Source organism: Cornus florida, unplaced genomic scaffold, assembly GCF_030987335.1.
Source record: "Cornus florida cultivar Cherokee Brave unplaced genomic scaffold, ASM3098733v1 CherokeeBrave_3.0.0_Hap2_Chr06, whole genome shotgun sequence".
Lineage (NCBI taxonomy): Eukaryota > Viridiplantae > Streptophyta > Magnoliopsida > Cornales > Cornaceae > Cornus > Cornus florida.
In genome coordinates this window covers 55,231,343-55,258,951 of record NW_026775576.1, presented here as the reverse complement: position 1 = coordinate 55,258,951, position 27,609 = coordinate 55,231,343, and the positions used below count along the sequence as shown (strand labels likewise).

General features: G+C 36.3%; 2 non-coding genes across 2 annotated transcripts; both read right to left on the bottom strand.

Moving 5' to 3' along the window:
- Positions 1-11,420: 11,420 nt before the first annotated feature.
- Positions 11,421-11,527, bottom strand: LOC132315395 (small nucleolar RNA R71). The gene has a single exon (XR_009483637.1). It is a non-coding gene; the product is annotated as a small nucleolar RNA R71 (small nucleolar RNA).
- Positions 11,528-27,043: 15,516 nt separating this feature from the next.
- Positions 27,044-27,150, bottom strand: LOC132315181 (small nucleolar RNA R71). The gene has a single exon (XR_009483595.1). It is a non-coding gene; the product is annotated as a small nucleolar RNA R71 (small nucleolar RNA).
- Positions 27,151-27,609: the final 459 nt, after the last annotated feature.

Genomic DNA, 27,609 nt, shown 5'->3' with positions numbered 1-27,609 from the left:
TCCTCACTAAAAATTCGGTGTCACTCTAACTCTACTTTACTTGCAATTATTTTATGCATTGATTGATATACGTTTAATTCGATAAATAAATTTAATTTAAGCAAACATTTGGATAAAGGAATAAGTTACACTTATTTTCAAACCAATTTCGCATTGTGTAACTCACACTGTGCACACAAATGTCAATCTATGTCTTCTTTTGCCTTCCACACACTACATGAGAGATGGTATCGAAAAAAATATGTGAAATGGATTACAGTGGTTTAGGGTGTAGAGAAAATTCATGAAAGGACTATTCAACTATATGTATACAAATGATCATATCAACATGATGTCATGATCTAACGGGCTATCCAGTTAATCATTTCATTTCATTTCTCTATGCTTCTACAAGGCTCCGCCACTAGTGGTACATGAGAGGATCTATGGTCTTAATAACTTATATGATATGGTTTACACCCTTAACATATAGCAAAAATGAGAGATTAAGACATAACAGCGCAAAATGAAAATAATTTTCAGATGATAAAATAGTGTATTCCAAAATTCATCCTCTTGTAACTTTCGTTTTAGAAAATATTTTCAAAAAACATTTCGCAATGGTTGTAACTAATTACTAACCATACAAGTACATATTTATATAAGCGCGCAATTATATGCAAATATTTATGCATTCAACAAGTAATGCTTGTAATTAATTACTAAACATAACGCATCCGCATCCCCATGTATCTACAAAACATGGCCCATGAGCTGTGTATCCCAGCACATCTGCAACATAATTCACAAACAATGCTTATTATTAATCAGATAATAAGCTACTATTATTTGAGATGCATTGAAGATCTGTTTGATTGTGTACAAATCTAGAGAGAGTGGCTTACACTTGAAGACCTGATTGATTGTGTGGTATATCGATGAAAATACTTCCTCAGTGTGTACACCCCAGCAATTCTTGCCTCTGCAACGCAACATATTTTGGGTGAATGGCAAAAAATTCTCCTCGACTTTCACCTGTTTGCAAAAAATACCCCTTATGAATATTTTTAGCAAAAAATCCCCCTCAACTATCTTGAGGGGTGACTTTAACTAGTACCCTTCTAAATAATTTGCTTAGCGATTTTTTGGGACAAAATTACCCCTTAACAGTAAAGGACTTTTATTATTATTTACTCTCTCGCCACGTCAGCAAATTCTACATACTGTTTTATTCATACAGTAGTGTTTCAATATTATAATTGAATCATATATTTTTATGCAGGTGGGCCTGTTGAATGTAAAGAGTGTTTCAATATTATAATTGAATCATATATACTATAATACTATATACTTGTGTGAAAATTAAATCAAATTTATTTTATTTATTTTTATCCTATCAGTATGAAACCATATTATAAGTAAAGTTTATTTTATTTTATTTTTTATCCTATCATATCCATATGATAATTTTTCCCTAATGTCATCTTAATTAAAATAGTATAAAACCATATTATATGTTTATGTATAGAAGGATATTTTATACGAGCTTGCATAAAAGTTAAATAATTATAGTAATCCCACTAAAAGTAATGATTGTGTTGTCTTCTTCTCAAAAGGGATAACTACCACCACCAAAAAAAAAAAAAAAAAAAAAAAAAAAAAAAAAAAAAAAACCCTTAAAATTTAGGATTTAAAACCCCAAACTGTAAATCTTCGAATTTTAGACCAAACCTGCATGATCTTCGTATAACTATTAATACAAGTGAGTGAATTGCATGAGAAAGATAAATGATACTAAGAGTCAGTGGATGATTCACTTAGTGTAAACGAACATATTCAATGCCAATTTTGGTTGATTCGCTTAGTGTAAATTAGTGAGTCAATTCTATAACTTTTGTAAAGATTGAGTCCAAACGTGAACAAATGGAAATAAAATTCATTTTAGGCAGTCACTAAAAAAAATTAAGAAAACATGGGTAATTTGGTAATAGTGTATGTTTACTAAACGGACATCAGTTAAAGTCAACCCCTCGTGATAGTTGAATGGGATTTTGTGCTAAAAATATTCATAAGAGGAATTTTTTGCAAACGAGTGAAAGTCAAGGGGGTTTTTTCGCAATTTGCCCACATATTTTAATTACATGAAACAAAATGTATACATACATATATTATGTTATAAATAATATATTCAAAATACTAACGCATATAACCCTGTTTAACAGGAGACGATTTTGGTCCTGCAATGTTGAGGATCACAATAATTGGAACCACACCGCCTTATCTCTTGCTTAACCACACTGCAAAGAAACTCTCTCTTTCTCTCTCATCAAACCCATATTCTTTACCTCACTTAAAACCCATTTTCTTCATTAGTTGTTAGTGGTTACTTCAATTCTTATGGCTTTAGATGATCAGACACAAAAGTTGTTATGAAAAAAAGGATCGAATAGGAGTTTATGAGAACAAAAAAAAAAAATAAATGACAAGAAAAAAAAATGGCACACACACAAACGAGACAAGGATTTACATGGTTCGGCTATGCCTACGTCCACAGGGAGAAAACAGAACAATATTTCACTATGGAAATAAAGAGATACAAGGCAAAATGGCTCACACCCAAAACTCAATTACACCCAAACTCTCTCACTCACTAACTGATATTATAAACTCACTCAATTGATTTGGGATGATCACACACCATGGGAGCATATGCTATTTATAGTGAAAAAATCATCACACAACATTATTGAACTTGGTGACCATGCATGGGTTGGCAAAGCTTGCTGATCACAATTCTTGGAGGGCAAGCTAATGATGTCATGGGTAATGAAATCACACTTGCTGAGCTAGCAAATTTTAGCCACAAATTTCAACAAATATCCACCTTAGCAAAAATTCAATGAGCCACATATTGTATCTCTGCCAAACAACCTGTCTTCTTCACAAAACAAATTAATTAGAATTTTAGTTAAGTTTGAGTCATCCTCAAACTTAACTCTCGGGCTCTCATTCTTCAACCCATGCATGCCTTGCACAACTACAAGCATACCTCTAGTATTTTTGTCAAACTCTAAACACTTACCCAAAGTAACCTCAGAAACTCTAAGTTTGACATCTCCTTTGGCAACCTTTTCTAACCACCCACAAACCACCGGCTGGTAATGAAAGTCATATTACCACCCTTGTAGAGAATAGGACGTCCTTGACTTTTCCTCGTATCTCTATTATGACCAAATACTTGCCTCCCACACATCTTAATTGCATTCGAATGGACAATCTCATGGTCACCAAGATTATTGCAAGTCAATATCACACCTGTCCTCATAGGTCTGCCTCCCTGTAAGGACTGCTGCAATTTCGATTGCCATCTGAAAATGGATTTCATGCTCCCACCATGTTGTGTAGTCCTCTCACAACCCTTTTGAGAACTAGGATCGTAACTCCTCTTTCTAACTCTTCTTTTGCCTAGACTCGAATATAGATTTTTGCTAACTGTAGAAGACCATGTAGAAGCTCTACCTATTACTGTATTCCCTTGGAAAAGATATAAAATTTTCACCTTAGTGCCCTATAGCACCACAAAAGAATCCATCATGACCATCACTGATCCACCCTCTGTTGCTACCTTGTAACCTTTAGAGTCTAGCACACCTACTGAAATAAGATTCATCTTCAGATCCGGTACATGTTGCACATCTGACAATGTTCTCACCAACCCATTGTGCGTCTTGATCTTGACTGTACCAATTCCCAAAATTTTGAAAGCTTTCCTGTCCGCTATTAAAATCGAACTACCTTTTACCTCTTTATAGGAAGTGAAAGAATCCCTACTGGAACACACATGAATGGAACAACCAGAATCAAGAATCCAACTGTCATTAAATGACATACTTGAACATAAGGTTGTCATGAGAACATATTCGTCACTTTTCGTATCACTCGTTGTAACAGTTGCCATAGAAGCTGCTTCCTGAACTTTCTCTTTGCCATTCCCATTCTTTGCCTTTAGTTTAGGACAGTACTTGATGATGTGCCTTATCTCATGACAGAAGTAACATTCCACATTTTTATAAGATTTAGATTTGCCCTTACTTCTAAAACTCTTTGTCTCACTTTTACCTCTTACAAATAGACCCTCGGCCTGTTCATCTCCAATATTCCTAGACACCTATTTCCTCAACTCCTGAGAGTTCAATGAGGATTTAATATCTTCCATACTAATAGTGTCTTTTACATAGAGCAAAGTAGTAACAAAATGCTCATAGGAAGGAGGCAAAAAACACAATAAAATAAGGGCTTGATCCTCGTCATCAATTTTAATATCAGTATTTTTCAAATCCATAATAATAGAATTAAAATTATCAATATGCTCTTTAAGAGGTATACCTTCCTTCATACGAAGGATGTAGAGTCTCTATTTCAGGTAAAGTCTGTTGGTGAGAGATTTCGTCATATACAGACTGTCCAATTTTAGCCACAATAACTTCATACAGCACCTCATTGGCTAGATTTAGGAGAAACACACTGCGCGCCTTTTCATCGACCTCATCCTTATCTTCATCAGACATAGTTGTTGGCAACTTGTCCTTCTCGAACAACACCTTCTTTAGACCTTGTTGAGTCAGCAAGGCCTACATCATAATGCGCTAAATATTGAAGCTAATATTGCCATCGAATTTCTCAATTTTATATCTGGTCGACATCTCAAAAAACTCCCCAAAAAATATCTCGGTGAATAGTACCATATTTGTGAATAGTACCGAATAGTATATGTGAACAATATATGTACATAATACATGAACCTGAGCTTTGATACCAGTTTGTTATGAAAAAATGGTCGAATAGGAGTTTATGAGAACAAGAGAAAAATAAATGACAAGAAAAAAAAAATGGCACACACACAAATGAGACAAGGATTTACATGGTTCGGCTATACCTACGTCCATGGGGAGAAGACAAAACAATATTTCACTATGAAAATAAAGAGATACAAGGCAAAGTGTCTCACACCCAAAACCCAATTATACCCAAACTCTCTCACTCACTAACTGATATTACAAACTCACTCAATTGATTTGGGATGATCACACACTATGGGAGCATATGCTATTTATAGCCAAAAAATCATCACACAACATTGCTAAACTTGGTGACCACACATTGGTTGGCAAAGCTTGTTGATCACAGGGCAAGCTGATGATGTCATGGGTGATGAAATCACACTTGATGAGTTGGCAATTTTTTGCCACAAATTTCAACAAAAGGCTTTAATGGGTCTGAATAAACAAGGTCTTAAAATGGGAAACATGGTATAATGAGAAAATCAAAGTCAATTGAGTCGACTCAGAAGAAGATGCAGCGTTAGAGAGGTATGGGAGTGTCTCAGCATGAACGATTAAGATTGTAAGAGGTCGAAGAAGATAACTGGTACAAACTAACTTCATCTTCTCCCCTATCATTCCTTGATCTAACCCGGTCTGGTGTCCCAATTACAGTGCTTATTCCGCTACGAACAGCGTCAGAGAATCAGGTCTGAACCAGGTTTTGTTGCTTCAATTATTCAAAAACGGTGGTTTTCATGGATTTTTCGGTAATTCTGGCATTAGTGTGTGTACCGATTCATTTATTATAGATCCCAATGCAAAGTTTTCACTTCTATATATATATAGAGACAAAGACACACACAGTTTTCACTTCATTATATATGTGTGTAGATAAATATATATAGATATATACAAAGACACACACCCCTTGGCAATTAATGTGTGAACGATTCAATGATATATATATATATATATATATATATATATATATACACATACATACAGATAGAGATAGAGAAAGAGAGAACTTGGAATTACTTGTTGGGTTTCAAATGATCCAAGTGCATCATTTTGGTAAAATGAACTTCAATATTGAAATACTTTGCGATCACACTTGTTGGGTTTCAAATGATTAAAAAGGAAATTTTTGAACTTTGTTTGCAAAATGAGAAATAGAGTTGCATGATTCCTTCTTTTTTTGTTCATTCATTGCATGATTCTTGTCATGAAGTTTTTCTACAATGCAACTGAATCTCCTAATTTTGCCCCAAAAGTGTAGAGTAATCCCAAAGTTAACCAAAATGCCCTTGTTTGAGTTGAAGTTTGTTCTATTCGATTCCTTTACATTCATTTACATATGCTAAGTGCCTTTGAACGTGTTCATGATGTACTTCTTGATTCTTGCTATGTTAGGGCACAAGTTGATGTCCTTTGACCTTCCTTATCATGATTTTTGCTCTTCTCTTGCAAATTGAGTTGAATTGCCATTCCACCCTACCTGTTTGAAGTCAATTAATTCAATTGTTGCTTAATGGTTTTGAAACTTGTTAAATGTGATCTCTTTTGAATAATTGTGTGCCCTTTGGAATAATTGCAACCTGTTGCTTGTATATACACCATTTCGCACGCACTTATATCACATTGACACATTTTGAGATTTTCTGTGCATCCTTTGAGCCTGTTTTCTTGGAATTGATGTCTAACTAAGTTTGGGGGTGTGTTATGGATTCTTAGAGTTTCAACTGCATGATTTGAATGATGTGTCTGTTCTTTGGCCTTAGTATCAATTCTTAAGCTTAACTTGAATTCTAAAATATAATTTGAACCAAGTTTAGGACTGTGCTTGCTTGATCTTGATATTTATCTATTGCATGCCATTTGGTGATCTTATATACTTGTGATTTATTTTTTGATGCTCGAAGTTCTTTTCGGTCCAGATTTTGATTCCACTATGGGAAGCTTCTTATATTATCAGTATTTGACCATTCTATGCTACATTTAAGCTATAGAGGGGGTTATGAGCCATGAGTGATATAGGATATTGATTTTGTTGCATTGCAGTACAGGATATTTCTTTACCTGGAGTTTTTGTTAATATATATATGTGCCTCTTTCTGATATATGCCATCTAGTTGCATACTATGTCCAAGATTCTTTCTAGAACTTGATTATCATAAAATGCCTTGGATTGTAGTGTTTTGCAACTATGCATTTCACTTAGTCTTTATTACATGACTCTTAGGTTGACATTTGCCATGACTATATGCTCCATGTGATCTTGCTTACTCTATTTGATCTTCACAGCTGTTACACTTGTAGACATTCTTGCTTAGGAATTAATATGATGTTATCCTAAAGTCTATTTGTCATGTCGTGGCAGCATCTACTTGAGTTTAGGTTTGTGAATGCAAATTGCATCATTTATGCATATCATAGCCTGTGCTTGCCCTATTGATCATATTTTTGCTCAAACTGTTCCATGTGTGAATTTTTTGCCCTCTATGCCATCATTGTATATCTAATTTGCTCTGTTTAGGTGAGGCATATAGAATGATGATCTTGAAGCTTTCCTAATTGGTGCGACCGAGCGTGTGCACAAAATAATGCACAACACTTTAGGTTTAGAAATAATGTCAAGTGGGCACCATATTTTAAAATTTATAAAACCACTAAACACTTATACTATGGAGTATGAGGTGAGCAGGGATCGTCCCAAGAGATCTAAACAATTATAGGTTTTCCAGAATTGAATTCTACTTTAGTGCTTATGTGATTGCCAAAAGGGTTTTGTTTGTGATTAAAACTAATTTTAAACTAAATGATTGCAATAAAGAAATAGAGTTTAAGAGATTGGAAAGAGACTTAGGGTGTAGGATTCACCACTAAGCACATTCCCTAACCCACTCACTTTCAACTAATTGGGGAAATAATACTATGTATTATATATGTGGCTAACAAGTGCAATGAAAAGTGTAAACCATCAATTTCAAGCATGAATCAACTACCTAATGACAATTAAACTAAGTGTAGTGCAATTCACCCATTCAAAGCATGATTTATCAATCTAAGTTACAAATTTAACACACATTAATCTAGAAGATAATGCAATTGTGACAAAAAGTATGGAATTCAAACATAAGTATGGATGGTCTACTTACCAAATAATTGAATTGCAATTAAATTAATTAAACTTAAATTAAACTAATTAAACATGAATTTAAAACTAATTAGACAACAATTTAACCTAAACATGTAGTACCATCCATCAAATGGAAGCATTTTTCATCAATTTGAAACACAATTACAACTAAGCAATACCATGCATAGCCATCACAAGAATCAATTAACAAAGAATTCATGTGTAAAATTTATTTATCAATCAACCACACATAAGACAATATGAGATTAATACAGATAATCAATTGGAAGAATTTAATTCATAATATTCAAGACTATACACTAATTACATAAATTAATCCCCAAAAAGTATGAAAAGAGAGAGAGAATAGGTTACATGCTTAGGGTTTATCCCAACCCTAAGTAGAAGAATCAGCCACTCATGGTTGATGGAGTCGAAGACAGGATAATCCCCATCATTTGCTTCATCTTCTCTGAACTTTTCTTCCAAACCCTAGCCTGTTCTTCCTTTTTCCCTTTCTTCGCGTGTTTTTCCAGAGAGAAAAAACGATACTACGATACAGAAAAATAAATAAATTAAAACTCTTTTTTTTTTTTTCTCTAATAATCTTTACCTAAATAAAAACTAAAACTAACCCTAATCTAATGGCTCACTGGGCCTTAAGTAACAATCTCATTAAAGCCCAACAGTTCCCAAAATGAGCCAAAAAATTAAATAAAAACTGTAATGTTGCTAAGTCCTGGGGGATCGATCCCCCCAGAGTTGACAAATTCCTTTAAGCCTTATTCAGCTCCATTTTTGCCCCAGGCTATTTGGTTTGCTTCTCCATCTTTGGGAACATCATCAAAGGCCTGAAATTGACCGCTTTGTGCCATTGTCTGAAAATCTTTGCTTAACTCCAAAAAGGCTTAATTGGACCGTTCTTAGCTCATTTTAACTTTATTACCCTGAAATACACATAAACATAAATTAGGACTAAAATATAAAATTAAGATAGATGCAAAGACTGAAATACCTTAGCTTAGGTGCTGAAATGTGCAACATTTAAGCACTTATCACGCCCCCAAACTTAGATATTACTAGTCCCTAGCAATAAACTACAGCATGGAAATGAAACAAACATATATACGATTATGAACTAATAAAGCAAATAAAGATAACACCACTTTCGTAGGGATCACGGTTGCATTTAGCATATGCAACAAGCCTTTTAAACCCCTAGGTTACCCCTAGTGGACGAGTGAAGTCTCGTGAGGGTTTACAGAAATGGTACCCACAAACATCAACAGCTCTTTCTTACTTGAGAAGTAACGACACATATTAAACAAGTGTTGAAAGTAGACTACCTCAAGTATGCAAATTTCTGCCATTTCTAAGCTATTATCAACGTTTCAACATCATGTAAGCAAAAACGGTCCTCCACACATCAATCAATTAATCATGCAAATTGAATCAATTATATCATCCTTTTAAGTGAACCGACATCAAAATGTGTTGCTATCCTAGCAAATTAAAGTAATGGCATAGCCTTACCCTCAAACTAGCATGTAGATATAGTACTAGACATCAAGACATTGAATGAACCTTGTTATTTAATCAAACATTCTTTTTTTTTTTTTTTTTTTTATTGATTTCATTTTTTATTTTTATGTATGACCATGTGCAATGTCCAAGTTCCTTAAGCTCTCTAATCACCCCATGTAACAAGCGTTGAGCCAACGACTCCCAAACCAGATGGTTTTAGGGCGTTAAGTGTAAAGACACTCCTAAGGGCGTAATGACTCGGAATGGCTAGGCTACGAACTCAAACTAATCATACATCTTACATTCTTCCCTTGTCTTCCTTTTTAATCAGTTGACATGTTGAAAGAATGCAGTTTTTTTTTTTTTTTTTTTAATTTATTTCTTTTCTTTCCTTTGCAAGGTCATTTTATCAAGAATGAAAGCTTTTAAAGCATACTAGCTCAATTGGAACAAACCAAAACAATAATCAACTAAGCATGTACCCCACAAATTGAATGCTAGTGTGCGCAAGTGCAAATGTAGAATTCTAGAATCAACTCTCAAAGCATTTTCAACCAACAAGATGATGTGTACCACAAAAGCAAACGATCGATCTGCTTTGATGGGGGATCGATAATTTTAGGCAAAAAATGTCCGCTTCACTGTTTAATGAGAAGGGAGAAACATAAGTAAAATGGGATCGATCCCTTTGGACGGGGGATCGATCCACTTGGCCTATTTTTTTGTTGCTCTCTGCCAAGAAAATGGGATCGATCTCCTACCCATTTTGGGGATCGATCTTTCTTTTTTCCTTTTTTTTTTTTTTAATTTTTAATTTTTTTTTATTTGATTTGTCAATTAGGTACTTGAAGCAAAGTGGAGCAAACGCTGGACTTAGAAGCAATTAAAAAAAAATTTGAAGTTGCTTAAGGACCATCTGTAAGTTCTCTTTAATTTTAGTACTTTAATTGTATACCAATTTGCATGCTTTGGACAGCCCAAGTGGAGGCTTAAATTAAATTGTTTTATTTTTAAGTCCAAGCATACCTTCTTGTAGAAGGCATCGGCCCGTGTGGAGGCATTTATTTGTTTTAAGTGCATTGATATTATTGAGGAGTTTGGGAACATCGTATGTAGAGGTTGAAATTTTGAAATGTTGGTGTGTTGACTTGTTCTAGTGCATGCATGGTCGTAGATCACTTAATCGTCCTCTTGCTCCTGTAAATCAAAATCTCGAAATTTTTCTTCGGCGTTTAAGAAGTAGTACTAGGGATAATCATTTTAATCTTTCAAATTTTGATCTTCCATCACCTTTAATGGAAGATCCAATTGAAGATCCCATTGTAGATCTTGGTCATGTGGATCATAATGGTGTGCACCACCCAGCACAAGTTCATATTGTGGATCCTCAAGGTGTGCATCCACCCTTGGGAATGCCACAACCAGTTAATCATGCGGTGCAACAACCTAATCTAGGGATGCCAAGGCCAAATGTTGTTCCCCCAATTGGTGAGCAACAACAACAATATGTTCAAATGGCATACCCTCAACAAGGTCAAATGGCATATCATCAACAAGGTCAAATGCCATATCCTCCTCTCAATCCTCTCAATCCTCCAATGGTCCTTAGGGATCGTTACACTCCAAATCAATATAATGCACCCACTTGCATTCAATTGCCAAATTTCCGTGCTCATCATTATGAGATTAAGGCTTCCACCATTAACATGTGCCCCCTTTTCTATGGGTTGAGCAATGAAGAACCTTATAAACATTTAGATGAGTTTTTGGAAATCTGCTCCACCGTGAAAATCACGGATGTTCCGGAAGAAGTCCTAAAAATGAAGCTTTTCCCTTTCACTCTTCGGGATAAAGCTAAATATTGGTTCAATAACTTGCGGCCGAATACAATCACCTCTTGGGCACAATTGCAACAAGAGTTCTTAAAAAAGTATTACCCCGCAAGTCGAACTGATGCCATGAGAACTTCCATTCGTGAATTTAAACAACAAGAAGGAGAACCCCTTCATGAAGCATGGGAACGTTTGAATGACTTGCTACGGAAGTGTCCACAGCATGACATTCCTAAATGGCAATTAGTTCAATATTTCTTTTCAAGTTTATCCGATGCCAATAAGGGCATTGTTGATGCTTCATGTGGCGGAAGCTACATTGAAAGAAATGAAGATGAAATTTGGCAACTTTTCGAAAAAATGAGTGAAAACTCAATGCATAGATCTTCATCTTCTAGGGGTAGTCACCTAGCACATATGGGAGGAAAGAAAGCTATAAATCAAATAGACTCTTCCATGGAAATTGCCGCTGAGGTCAAAAATCTTACTCAAAGGTTTGATACATTCCTTTTGAATCAAGGTCCGGCAACTCAATCATATCATCACCATTCCAATGAAATGTGCATGACTTGTTCTAGTTACACTCACCATACTTCAAATTGCCCTCTTGGACAAATTATACCAAGTGAGTCTCAAGAACAAGCAAATGCTGCTTCCATTCATCAAGGGAACAACCCTTATTCCAATACTTACAATCCGGGGTGGAAAAATCATCCAAACTTTGCATGGAGAAATCAAGGAGACGGTGCAAACCCTCCTCAAACTCAAGGTTACCAAGCAAAGTATGTTCCCCCACATCTCTAAAATCAAAATCAAAATTCTCAAGGTTACCGTCCTTCATTTTATCCTCAAAATGTGAATCAATATTCTCATCCATAAGCATCAAATCATCAGTCCTACTCTCATCCTCAAGCATCAAATTCTCAATCTTACTCTAATCCAAATCAAGCGCCTCCTAAGAGTTCCGCATTTGAGGACAAAGTCTTGCAAGCTTTAGGTAATCTTCAAAAAGATAATCAACTGTTTCATTCTCACTCTCAATCAATTGCAAAGCTTGAAGCTCAAATTGGGCAATTAGCTAATTCTTTAAATGTGAGAGAGAAAGGTAAGTTGCCTAGTCAAACTGAGACCAATCCTAAAGGGCAATTTATGGCGCAAGCAAGTCTTTCATCAGAATTTTCTAGAAATGAGCAAGTTCAAGCAATTACTACCTTAAGGAGTGGTAGGAAAGTGGATAATAAGGTAGAGGTACCTAAGGAGGATAATGAATTGGCACAACCAAGTGGTTGCATCCATCCCATTCCAAATTCTATTCCAATTTCCTTAGATGCTAGTGGTTCCAAAAAGGACATTCCATCATCTTCATCATCATCTCCCAAATTAGAGAAGCCTTATGTGCCAAAAGCTCCATTTCCTCAAGCTTTGAGAGAGACTTCATCATTTGGGAGACAAGAAGGAAAAATTCATGATATGATGGAAGTGTTTAAACAAGTGAAAATCAATCTTCCTCTTCTAGATGCAATTAGGCAAATTCCACCATATGCAAAGTTCTTGAAGGGCTTGTGCACACAAAAGAGGAAGAGCAAGGGAAGGGACCTTAAGAAAGTGCTTTTAACAGAACAAGTGAGTTCCATCATTCTTTCTAACACTCCTCCTAAGTTCAAGGATCCGGGTGCTCCGACTATTTCTTGTGCTATTGGAAACCAAGAGGTTCGTAGAGCTCTCCTTGATTTAGGTGCAAGTATCAATCTCATTCCATACTCTGTTTACTTGCAATTAGGATTAGGGGACTTGAAGCCAACATCGGTAGTAATCCAACTAGCCGATAGATCAATTAAGAAACCAAGGGGGATTGTTGAGGATATTCTAATTAAGGTTGATAAATTTTATTTCCCGGTTGATTTTGTGGTACTAGATACTGAGCCAATCCCTAATCTCACCAATCACATTCCAGTCATCCTAGGAAGGCCATTCCTTGCCACTGCCAATGCCACCATTAATTGTAGATCTGGCATTATGGATATCTCATTTGGCAACATGATGGTTAAGCTTAATGTATTCAATGCGAGTCAACATCCCACAGATGAAGACGAGTGTTTCCTAGTGGATGTCTTGGATGAAACCATAGAGGAGACTCTTCCCTCTATTCTATCTAAGGACCCTCTTGAGGCGTGCCTTTGTGAAATGTTTGAAAGTTGTGGTTTTGACACAGAAGGATCCATAAGTGAGGTGAATGCTTTGATGGACTCTGTGGCCACTTTGGATTACCCACCTTGGAAAAGCAAGAAAGAACCTCTTTCTTCACTCTCTAGTACTCCACCAGTTCCATCTCTCATCTCTCCTCCTATTCTTGAGCTTAAGCTTCTTCCATCAAATTTGAAATACGCCTTCTTAGGCCCAAAAGGGACTCTTCCGGTCATCATTGCTTCCAATCTTGAAAATGACCAAGAGAATGATCTTTTGGAAGTGCTTAAAGCTAACAAAGAAGCCATTGGATGGAGTGTGGCTGACTTAAAAGGCATTGACCCTTCTATTTGTATGCATCGCATACACATGGAAGAGGATGAAAAGCCATTTAGGGATGCTAAAAGGAGATTGAACCCAAATATGAAGGAAGTTGTCATGAAGGAGGTTGTGAAACTTCTAGATGCGGGAATCATTTATCCTATCTCTGATTCCAAGTGGGTTAGTCCAACTCAAGTGGTTCCTAAAAAGTCGGGAATCACAGTTGTTGAAAATGCTAAGGGTGATCTTATTTCGAAACGCACCGCCACTTCATGGCGTGTTTGTATAGATTACCGAAAACTAAATTCTGCCACTAGGAAGGACCATTTTCCATTGCCTTTCATTGACCAAATCTTGGAAAGATTGGCTGGGCAACGATACTATTGCTTCCTAGATGGTTACTCGGGGTACAATCAAGTGGCCTTAGATCCATTGGATCAAGAAAAGACCACATTCACATGTCCTTTCGGTACATTTGCTTATCGACGGATGCCTTTCGGATTGTGTAATGCTCCTGCCACTTTCCAAAGGTGTATGATGTCAATTTTTTCGGACATGGTGGAGAAGTATTTAGAAGTCTTCATGGATGACTTCTCGGTTTTTGGGTCCTCATTTGATTCGTGTCTCCAAAATCTCAAAAAAGTGCTTCAAAGATGTCGTGAGACTAATCTTGTGTTAAGTTGGGAAAAGAGCCATTTCATGGTTCAAGAAGGAATCGTGCTTGGACATGTCATCTCTAAAAGAGGGATAGAAGTAGATAGAGCGAAAGTTGAGCTAATTTCTGAATTGTCTCCACCTACTACGGTGAGAGAAATCCGCTCCTTTCTAGGACATGCCGGTTTTTATCGCCGATTCATCAAAGACTTTAGCAAAATTGCTAGACCCTTGTGTAACCTTCTTGCCAAGGAGACTCCATTTGTCTTTGATGAAGCATGCCTAAATGCTTTTCATCAACTTCGCACTCTTCTATCATCCGCTCCTATCATGCAACCTCCAAATTGGTCCTTACCGTTTGAGATTATGTATGATGCTTCCGACTTCGCAATGGGTGTTGTTTTGGGGCAAAGGATAGGTAAACTACCATATGCTATATACTATGCGAGTAAGACTTTCTCAGGTGCCCAATTGAACTATTCTACCACCGAGAAAGAGTTACTTGCCGTAGTATATGCCCTTGATAAATTTCGGTCATATCTCTTAGGATCCAAGGTAATTGTGTTTTCCGATCATGCCGCTCTTAGGCATCTTTTAATGAAAAAGGAAACCAAACCTCGCTTGATAAGATGGATTCTACTTCTTCAAGAATTTGACTTTGAAATCAAGGATAAAAAGGGCTCCGACAATGTCGTTGCCGATCATCTGTCTAGATTAATGGTTGAATCTTCTCCAAATCTTGAAATTCATGAATCATTTCCGGATGAACAACTCTTTCAAATCTCAAATGGGACGTTGCCTTGGTTCGCCGACATTGTTAACTATCTTGCAACCAGCAAACTTCCCATTAATTGGTCAAAACAAGAAAAGGACCGATTCTTTGCTAACATCCGGAAATAATATTGGGAAGATCCCATTCTGTTTCGTTATTGCCCGGATCAAATCATCAGGAGATGTGTGCCGGAAAGTGAAGTTCCGAGCGTCCTTGCGTTTTGTCACACACTTGCTTGTGGTGGGCATTTTAGTGGAAAAAAGACCGCTTTGAAGGTTCTTCAAAGTGGGCTCTTCTGGCCCACTATCCACCGAGATGCCTATAACTTTTGTAAGGTGTGTGTTCGGTGTCAAAAGTTGGGATCAATGTCAAAGAGAGACATGATGCCCTTAACTTCAATCTTTGTAGTTAAAATCTTCGATGTATGGGGCATAGACTTTATGGGACCATTCCCAATGTCTCATGGCTTTCAATATATCCTCGTTGCCGTTGATTATGTTTCAAAGTGGGTTGAGGCTTGTGCTACCAAAACGAATGACCACTCCGTGGTAATTGCGTTTGTTAAATCAAATATCTTTGCTCGTTTTGGTATGCCAAGGGCTATGATAAGTGATGGAGGAAAACATTTCTGTAATCAATTCTTGAAGCAACTTTTCTTGAAATACTCCGTCACACATAAAGTGGCCACTCCCTACCATCCCCAAACAAGTGGGCAAGTCGAGGTGTCAAATAGGGAAATCAAGTATATTCTTGAGAAAACTGTCAATCCAACCCGAAAAGATTGGTCAAGAAAATTGAACGATGCTTTGTGGGCTTACCGGATAGCTTACAAGACTCCAATAGGCATGTCTCCATATAGACTTGTTTATGGGAAGCCTTGTCATCTTCCGGTTGAGCTAGAACACAAAGCACTTTGGGCAATAAAAAGGCTCAACTTTGATCTTGATAAGGCTGGAAAGGACCGTTTACTCCAACTCAATGAGCTAGAGGAATTGAGAAATGATGCCTATGATAGTTCAAAATTTTACAAGGCAAAGACAAAAGCATTTCATGATAAACATATTGTGAAAAAGTCCTTTGAAGCCGGTCAAAAGGCTTGGTTATTCAACTCTAGGCTCAAATTTTTCCCTGGAAAGCTTCGAACCAAATGGGAAGGCCCTTATCAAATTATCTCCGTTTCACCTCATGGGGCTGTTGAACTTAAAAATCTATAAGATGAAGGGACCTTCAAAGTTAATGGTCAAAGGCTTAAACCATACATTGATGGACAAAATTTTCAAAGAAATGTGGAATCTGCCCTTTTGGTAGATCCCATTTATTTTGAAGATTGAGAACATCTCACGTCTTTCTAGCGACGTTAAACACTAGTTGTATCGAGTTTCTCCTTCGTTGCATTTTAATTTTCATTTTATTATTATTTTATTTCTATTTTTCCTTTTGTACATTTATGCATTTTTAAATTTAAAAAAAATTAAAAAAAAAATTGTAAATGAGTAATGTAGGTTGGTGTTTGATTTTATTTCTATTTTATTATTATTATTTTTATTATTTTTGTATATATTTCATGTTAATTTCGATTTATTCAAAAATATAAAATAAAAAAAAAAAATTTAAAAAGTATTAATTAGTATAGGTTGATAAGTGATTTTATTTCAATTTTATTTATTATTATTTTTGTTTTATTTTTTATCTACTTTTTATTTTAGTGTATATATTCTTTTTAGTTTTGTTTTGTTTTATTTTTTTTGTTTATTTTATTTATTTATTTATTTATTATTATTATTATTATTATTTTAAAAAAAAAATTTGAAAAATTGAAAAAAAAAAAAGGAAAAAAGAAAGATTGATCCCCAAAATGGGTAGGAGATCGATCCCATTTTCTTGGCAGAGAGCAACAAAAAAATAGGCCAAGTGGATCGATCCCCCGTCCAAAGGGATCGATTCCATTTTACTTATGTTTCTCCCTTCTCATTAAACAGTGAAGCGGACATTTTTTGCCTAAAATTATCGATCCCCCATCAAAGCAGATCGATCGCACCTTATTCCTTGAAACCACCAATACATTCCTCTCTTCTGTTGCTTGAAATCTTGCTTCTTCCCCCAAAAATCTCTAAACCCAATTTCATTGTCCAACCCTCATGGTTCGCTCTTCTCTTCTCTTGGCTGTTCATAGTTCTTCTCTGGCATCGAGGCTGAGTTTTTCCAGCGATTTAGGCTGGTGTTCTCCAGCGATCAAGGCTGTTTCGGCCTTTATTTTTCCGCCGTCAGATCTGGGTCACGGCTATTTCATATGCCGGCGAGACCCAGCAGCGGATTCGCAGCTGGGTTCATCTTTCCGGCGATCTGTTTCGTCATCCGATGACGCGGTTGTTCGTTGCTTTCCTGCGTCGCATCTGGGTTCGTCTTTCCGACGCCGTTTGCCGTTTTCTGGGTTCGTTAGCCGGTAATTCCGGCTGGTGGGTTCGCGGCTCGTTATTCTCCAGCGAGGTCGCGGCTGCATCGGCATCATATTCCAGCGATCTCGGCTTCATCGGCGTCCCTTTTCTTCCAGCGATCGCGGCTGGTTTACGGCTGCATCGGCGTCGTCTCTCTGGCGATTGCTGCTGGTTCGTCCAACGGCGTAGCGGCTGGGTTCTTCTCCGATCGCTGCTGGGTCGCTGTTCTCCGGCGAATGTCGGTTGCGTCTCGCCGGCGGCTTTTGATTAGGCTTTCTCCGGCGACCTCGTGTTAAAAAAAAAAAAAAAAAAAAAAATTTGGTGTTTGAGCCATTTTTCCGGCGTCGCAACTGGGTTCATTTTTCCGGCGTCGCGGGTTCGTTTCTCTCTGGCGATCTCGGCTTGGTTTTGCCGGCGAACAAGGCTGGTTCTTCTCCGGCCACGATTTCCGGCGGTTGGTTCTTCCAACAGCGGTTGCGGCTGTTCATCTTCTCCGGCGAGCTTTTGGCTTCGCCGTTCCAATTGATACATAAATAAAAAAAAAATTAAAAAAATAAAAAAAAAAAAGAAAAAAAAAAAAGAAAAGAGAAAATAAAATAATAAAAAAAAACAAAAAAAAAAAAAAATAAAAACATAACATAAAAATTTTAATAATTAAAAAGTATATATATATATATATATATATATATATATATTTTTGAATTGATTTATTAAAAAAAAAAAAATAGATAAAAAAAAAGAGTAGCATTGATGTTAAAAAAAAAAAAAAAAAGGCTAAGTAGAATTTGTAGTAGTGTTTTTAGTTATTTATTTCTTTATTTATTTTTGATAAAAATAAAATAAAATTTCAGTAACATTCCGTCTTGCTAGAGACGTTAAACTTAGCCCATTTTTCTTATTTTATTTTGTTGGTTGTATATACATGTTCTTTTCCTTTGTAAAAATAAAAAAAATAAAAAAATAAAAAAAAAACTGAGAAATCAATCCCATTCTTGAAATTAAAAAAAAAAAAAAAAAAAAACATATCACCAAAATTTCAAAAATATGTGTCCCCGTTATGCCCTTCTGCTTAGTTATGCATGTTTTCATCTTTTACAAAGGACTTGATATCATATCTCTTTACATCTTATTCTATATTGTTTTGGAATGTATGCTTTACTTATTCCATTTGATATTTGATGTGAGTTGCTAGTGTGGCTTTTCTAGTAGGTTTTTGCATCCAAGTTTGAGGAAGACCTCTTTCGTCATGGATCATTACCGGACGTCATTAACTTTTGCCATCACGGTATACTCTTTCCATTTCTTTCATTGTTCTCATTGCACATTGAGGACAATGTGCAGTTTAAGTTTGGGGGTAAAGTAGCCTTGTTACATTCTACTTTAAGTTGAGTTTTAAATGCATGATTGAGATTTGAGATATATTTGGCAATGATTTTGAACTTTTGAAGCATAGTGCCTTTAAAAAACAAGTTGTTAGAGTCTAATACTTCTTGTATGCTCTAGGATGCCATTTAGGGGTAAATGGCATCCTAGAGCATACAAGAAGTATTAGACTCTAACAACTTGTTTTTTAAAGGCACTATGCTTCAAAAGTTCAAAATCATTGCCAAATATATCTCAAATCTCAATCATGCATTTAAAACTCAACTTAAAGTAGAATGTAACAAGGCTACTTTACCCCCAAACTTAAACTGCACATTGTCCTCAATGTGCAATGAGAACAATGAAAGAAATGGAAAGAGTATACCGTGATGGCAAAAGTTAATGACGTCCGGTAATGATCCATGACGAAAGAGGTCTTCCCCAAACTTGGATGCAAAAACCTACTAGAAAAGCCACACTAGCAACTCACATCAAATATCAAATGGAATAAGTAAAGCATACATTCCAAAACAATATAGAATAAGATGTAAAGAGATATGATATCAAGCCCGTTGTAAAAGATGAAAACATGCATAACTAAGTAGAAGGTCATAACGTGGGCACCATATTTTAAAATTTATAAAACCACTAAACACTTATACTATGGAGTATGAAGTGAGCAGGGATCGTCCCAAGAGATCTAAACAATTATAGGTTTTCGAGAATTGAATTCTACTTTAGTGCTTATGTGATTGCCAAAAGGGTTTTGTTTGTGATTAAAACTAATTTTAAACTAAATGATTGCAATAAAGAAATAGAGTTTAAGAGATTGGAAAGAGACTTAGGGTGTAGGATTCACCACTAAGCACATTCCCTAACCCACTCACTTTCAACTAATTGGGGAAATAATACTATGTATTCTATATGTGGCTAACAAGTGCAATGAAAAGTGTAAACCATCAATTTCAAGCATGAATCAACTACCTAATGACAATTAAACTAAGTGTAGTGCAATTCACCCATTCAAAGCATGATTTATCAATCCAAGTTACAAATTTAACACACATTAATCTAGAAGATAATGCAATTGTGACAAAAAGTATGGAATTCAAACATAAGTATGGATGGTCTACTTACCTAATAATTGAATTGCAATTAAATTAATTAAACTTAAATTAAACTCTTTTTTTTTTTTCTCTAATAATCTTTACCTAAATAAAAACTAAAACTAACCCTAATCTAATGGCTCACTGGGCCTTAAGTAACAATCTCATTAAAGCCCAACAGTTCCCAAAATGAGCCCAAAAATTAAATAAAAACTGTAATGTTGCTAAGTCCTGGGGGATCGATCCCCCACCCTGGAGATCGATCCCCCCAGAGTTGACAAATTCCTTTAAGCCTTATTCAGCTCCATTTTTGCCCCGGGCTATTTGGTTTGCTTCTCCATCTTTGGGAACATCATCAAAGGCCCGAAATTGACCGCTTTGTGCCATTGTCTGAAAATCTTTGCTTAACTCCAAAAAGGCTTAATTGGACCGTTCTTAGCTCATTTTAACTTTATTGCCCTGAAATACACATAAACATAAATTAGGACTAAAATATAAAATTAAGATAGATGCAAAGACTGAAATACCTTAGCTTAGGTGCTGAAATGTGCAACATTTAAGCACTTATCACTAATCATTTCTTGCACTAGCATGATCCTTCTTGTCTATTCTTTGTTCTTATCTGACTCAGGCATGCTTTGTGTTTTCTACCAGTTGCTTACCTTATCCTATACTTGTGCATTAATTCATTCTTCTTAATTTTGCAAATACAGCGCAGACGAAAGACTCTTGCTAGGAAAAGAGTACACATAGTGCCACAGCAATCTTCTTCATCGTCTTTATCTTTTGCATCAGTCCATTTTAAGACATCTTCTATGGATGCTATTATTCGAGAGGTTCTTAATGCGTCTTTCTCCTGTAAGCTAGGCGCGAGAGACTGAGTGGCAATTTAACCGTGACCTTTTCTCTGTGTTGGACCAGACTAAGTGGCCCTATGATGAGCTTGTGCAGAGGGGAATTGATGCTATTATGACACTGGCAGACACAGTAATTTATCCCTGGTTGGTTGCCCTGTCCTACCAACACCTCCGGATGGATCCGGATGACAGACTTCTTTTATATACCACCATTGACGGTCAAGAGATCGATATTTCTCTCCCGGCCATAGCTGCTGCTAGCCAATGCCCCCACTCATCCCCATTGGCTGATGATTTTCAAGATCCTCTATATCCTACTGCTCCACCTTTTCCCCCTGAGACGACTATGGTAGCTACATTAGCTCCACATGCTGCATTTAAGGGCCACAGCTTTGCAGACCAGGTTGAGATTGACCCCCAGTATTGGTTATTTGATTCGCTATTGCATCTCAATACTTTTCCATCAGGGCATGGTACTCAGAGGCGGGAGGGGATTTTTTAGGCTCTTTACTATTTAAGCCAGGGTTATTGGATTTCTATTCCTGCACTGATTTGAGAGCTTATCCACAAGTTCTGGAAAAATCTGCATCATACGTAGAATTCCAGAGCTGTGACTTGGCCTTTACCTTTTGGCCATTTGATTACACAGCTGCTTTTAGATCAGGGTTACCAGTTTGACCAGAATGAGATCCCTGAGATTGATGCAGAGAGAGATGTGAGCTTATAATTTACAACAAGACTTACAACTCCTGCCAGAAGAACAGAAAGAACAGAGATGTCAAGAGACAGCTTGAGAGAAACAGAGCAGTAGCAGTTGACACTACAGATGATGTAGCAGATAGATCTCCCCCCAGATAGAGGCGTCGCATTACCACTACTTCAGGGTCCACTTCACAGTCGGATGTACCTACTGTATCTCAGCAGGTAGACCCTTCATATGCCCCTCATACTGAGCAGATAGCACCAACTAACACTCGCTCCCACCATACCAGCACTAATTCTAGTTACAGATCTGAGGTAGCTCAGCTGCACATAGACTTCATTTCCTTTAGGGCTGATATGACCGGACGACACGAGGATGTCATGAGGCGGTATGATGACCTGGTGAGACGACATAACGATTTGGTAGGGAGATATGATGATTTAGTCAGCCGATTTGATTAGTTGCGATCTGAGGTAGCTGAGGTGAGACGTGAGCATGGAGCTTTGAAGACAGACCTTACCACTTCTCTCACTCGCCACAGTACCCAGATGTCCGACATGCTGCAGCACATTGCTGACATGATGACTCCATATCCACCACCTTATTTTACCATTCTTTCTCTCCTACTCATTTATTATCATTGATATATGCCCTGCTATGCCTGCGATATTTTTGCACCATATTGACATTTGCACTGGTTTTGGATATTTTTTTGGATATTTTGGATGTTTTGGATATTATTTCTTGCACTGCATTTGATTATACATTGATCTTTGATATATGGTTTTGGATTTTATTTGTTATATATGGATTTTTGTAATTTTGTTATTACTCTTGGATATTCTGCACTTTATATTGCTATATGCCATGATTTTTGCTCAGTTCTCCATTTCACCTCCTATTTATATCATTGATGCATGTGCTTTGATAGTTGTTAGTATGACCATTTTCAGAAAGGTTTTCAGAATTTACGTTTGGGGGTGCGCCTTCCAATACTAGGCTTCCATTGCCGGGGTCCCTTTTGCTTCACCAATTTGGTATATTATTTTCATTATCTGTTGCTTATTTGCACATTGAAGACAATGCACAGATTAAGTTTGGGGGTGTGTTAGCATATTTTACATGTTGCACTTACTTTCTATGCATGTGATATGATTTGATTTAAGAGTTTTGGGCTATGATTTTGATCTTTTGAGGACCATGATACTTAGAATTTAAAAATTGCTTGACTTGAGAGTTCAATACTCCTTGTATGCCTTGTAGATGCCGTTTAGAAGTACATTTCGAAAGATTGATATCTCACTTGCATTTGTGGTTCGCATCATCTTGATCTTGTAATTATTTTGAGATTCATTCTAGGATTTTACACTAGCATAAGCACACACTAGCATTCATTTGTGGGGTACATGCTTTATTGACTATTGATTTGGTTATATTCCAATTAAACTAGTAGTGCATTGAAAGTTTTCATTCTGATAAAAGTGGATAACAAACCTTTTTCATTAATTAACCGGGATTCTAGCCTCATCAAGCACTGAATTTCTCGCGCCAAAAGGTAGATGGTCCAAACTCTAGGTTTATAACTTAAAAAAATAAAAAATAAAAAATAAAAAAAAAATAAAAAAATAAAAAAGTGAAGACTTCTCCCAAAAAGGTGAGAAGTGGGAAATGATTAGATGGAGGTTGTTTTGATTTGTAACATAGTTGATTTGAGCTTGTAAGTCGTTAGGGGTGTTTAAACACCTAATGCCCTAAAGTCGTCCGGTTTGGGAGTCATTGACCTAAAGCTCGACCTCATGGATCGCTAGAAAGCTTAATAGATCAACACATTGCACTATGCTTCCATCTTTGATACTTAGGGATAGTGAGAGAAAAAAAAAAAAAAAAATTCGAGTGAAAAGAATAAGTGCACATAAATCAATAAAGGTTTAATAAAAGATTTACTCTTTGTCTTGATGATTGGTACTAGATTTGTATGCTAGTTTGAGGGTAAGGATGTGATTATTTCTCTAGTTGGCTTAGATAGCAACATATTTGATGTCGGTTCACTTAAAAAGAATTCTAGAGTTGTTTTGATTTGCATGATCATTGTCTTGATGTGTGGAGGACCATACTTGGTTGCTTGATGTTGAAATTTTGGGAGATTGCTTGGAAATGGTTGAAAAATTGCATATTTGAGTTAGTTTTCTCCCAATACATGTTTTGTATATTGGATTTTCTCTTGTGAGAAAGAGCTCAATGTTTGTGGGTATCATTTCTGGAAATCCTCACGAGACTTTATTCGTCTACTAGGGGTAACCTAGGGATTTAAAAGGCTTGTTGCATAAGCTAAATGTAATCGTGTTCCATACGAAAGTGGCGTTATCTTTTTATTACTTTCTAGTTCATAATTATATAGTTGTTTATTTCTTTATTTTCCTTGTAGTTCATTGCTAGGGACTAATAATATCTAAGTTTGGGGGTGTGATAAGTGCTCAAATGTGACGCATTTTAACACCTAGGCTAAGGTATTTTAGTTAATTCATCTATCTTACTTTCATGTCTTAGATACTTATTTATGTTTTTACCTATTTCAAGTCAATAAAGTTTAAATAGGCTAACAAGAGCCATTTAGATCAATTTTGTAGCTAAGGAGCAAAGTTCAAAATATGCCAAGAAAATTGCTCTAGAGGAGCTTCAATCGATCTAAGGGAATCCCAATCAATCGAAGAGGTCCACAATCGATCGAGATGAAGGCGGTGCCAACTCAGCCAATTGGATAAGGCCTGAAGATATTTTTGATGCCACGTCAGCTTCGATCAATCGAAGCTAAGTGTTGGATCAATCGAGAATCTTTGATCTATCGAAAACATTGCTGGCAGTGAGCTGTCTAATTCCCGAGCGCGCCGATTTCTACCTAACATGTGTAGCTGCGAATTTCCTCTAATTATAGGCTATATTTCTGACTTGGTTCTTTTTCAAAGGAGTATGTAATTGATTCATTGAACCATATTGTATCATATCATCGTAGAGATATTACCAAATATAGAAAAAAAAAAATATTCCTCTCTCTAGAACTAGGGTTTTGGGAAGAAAGTAAGGATGAAGATGATGATACCAACCTCCAAGCTAGCCCTTGAGGGTTCCATGACCACTATAATGAGTGGCTAAATCCTTCTCTTGGGGCTAGAGATAGCCCCTAGGCTTGCTCCCTAAACCTAGCTTTTGTGTATTTTTAGGGATTTTAGTTATAATGGATGTTTTGACCATGAATAAATATAGATCTTGTAATTTTTATTTAATTTGTATGGATTAATGCTTTCAATGGATCATTTAGTTCTATTCATCTGTCTATGTATGCTAGAATTAATGTTCATGTTTTTATATCTAGATTTAATGAAATTGATGCATGTCTATGTGTGTTGATGATGTTAATCTAGTGATGGTCAAGGCATGGTGCTTAATTGAACACTTTTGTGGTTTATTTGATGGTTCATACATATTTCTTGATGAATTGTGCCACATCTCTAGTTTATTTAGTTTAATTCTCATGTCTCTAACTTAGTTGTAGTGTAATTGCTTTAATTTCTTAAGTAGGTAGCCAATCCATTCTTATTGTTTGATGTTACATACTTATAAATGCAAGAAGTACATTTCTCTAGATAAATATGTGTGCACTAATTATGGTTTAATTGAATGGTTATTGGTCTCATTTGATAGGTTATGCTATTCATTAAATTGGATAGACAATCTATGCTTATTTGCCATCCATCATGCTTTGTTTTCAATTAATGACGTACACATATATTTTACAACTTAAATTTCTCCATTAATTTATAATTGCAAGAGTCTGGTAAAGTGAAGCTTAGTGGTGAACTCTAAACCCCAAGACCTCTTTCCTATATCTTTCCCAACATTTCTAGATTATTATTTTCTTACATTATTTAATTGAAGCTTAGTTTAATTAATCAATCAAACCACCTTTTGATCATTCGACTTACTAATCCAAATTGATTTCTAAGCTTAAATACACTCCATTTTCCCTTGGGACGATCCCAACTCACTCTAGCTACTTTAATAGTTAATAATGGTAGTGGGAATCTACAAATTTAAAGTTGGCCACACTACACACATCATCATTTTGTAACTAGTGCTTGAAACACCAAGTTTTAGCGCCGTTGCCGGGGATTTTGGCAACGTCGTATTTTGGAAATTAATTAGGAATTAGTAGTCTTTTGATCTTGTCTTTATTTTTATTTTATTTTGGTTACTTATTGTGTTTGTTCTTGATTGGCTAGGTGAATTGAGGCAAGAAAGTGAAGCAAAGGGAAATTCAAAATAAGCAAACCAAGCAAAGCTAAGCAAAAGCATAAAAAGTTAAAAATAAAAAAATTGCGAAGTAAAGTAGGGCAAAGAAAGAAATTGAAAAATAAATTGAAGTTGCTTAAGGACCCTTTGTGAGCTTTTCTAAACTCTTTCTCTAATTAAATCGTCGGCCCGCGTGGAGGCAAGTTTTTATTTTCTTGGATAAATCGTGAGCCCGAATGGAGGCAATTTTATTTTTGTTGCATATTGTTGTAAGCATGGGAGTATGGGATCAATGTATGTGGAGGTTTGTTGATTGATTTGTTGTGGAGGAGAATTGCTTGCTATATACTTGTTGTTGACTTGTTGTATGTTGTGATAGTGCATACATGGTCATTGGTCGTTAAATCCAACTCTTGCCCCACTTAATTTGAATCTAAAGTCCATTGTTCGTAATCCTAGGGGAAGGGGTAGCTCTCATCACTCCATTTCATCAATGAAGAACATTAATGAGGACCACGTGGAGGACCTTAGTCACATTACCATCATGACCACATTCAAGTACCATTAGGCATGTCAAGGCCCTTCATTCCACAATAACAAGGCCATATTCCATTGGGAATGCCTCGGCCAATTTTTGCTCCAACTCGACCTCCCATTATTCAAGGCAATCAAGGTGCTCGTGTAGTGCTACCGGTTGTGAATCCTCCTCTTGCTTTGCGAGATCATTATGTGCCAAATGAATATAATGCACCTATATGCATTCAGTTACCCCCATTTAGAGCACATCATTATGAGATTAAACCGCAAACTATTCAAATACTTCCCAATTACCATGGACTTCCAAGTGAAGAACCTTACAAGTATTTGGATGATTTTCTTGAAGTGTGTTCCACTGTGAAATAGATGGACATGCTGGAAGAGGTTTTGCAATTAAAACTCTTTCCTTTTACCCTGGAAGATAAAGTAAAATATTGGTTCAACAATCTTAGGCCTTTTTCAATAACTTCTTGGGCAGAAATGCAACAAGAGTTCTTGAAAAAGTACTACCCAGTTTCAAAGACCAATGCAATGAGAACCTCAATTCGAGAGTTTTCTCAAAAGGATGGGGAATTATTTTATGAGGCATGGGAGCGCCTCAATGACTTGCTTAGGAAGTGTCCACATCACGATATTCCTAAATGACAATTGGTACAATTTTTCTTTGAAAGTTTGTCGGATAATCATGAGGACGATGTATGGCGTCTTTATGAGAGCATGAGTGAGAATTCAATGCATCGATCCTTGTCTTCCAAAAATGGTAGAAATCTAGTTGGAAGGAAGAATGTCAGCTTGTATCAAGTTGACAATTGTAACGACCCGGTCATTTGCCTTCCTTTCCTTTTTCCTAAAATTTTACGAATGAATTTTTTTCGCTTAATTTTCTTTTCTGAGCTCTGTTTTGTGTCACTTAGTGTCATCTCGAGTGCTCGGAATTGGTTCCTGAGACTCTTTTCCGTGGATTGACAACTTCTTTTGAGGACCGAGTCATTTTCACATTTTTCGTTTTTCGACACTATGCTCTATTTCGTCCTTTTCGTTATTCTGTCTTATCTCCATTTGTCAGTTTTTGGCACGACCTCACTTCTCATGCT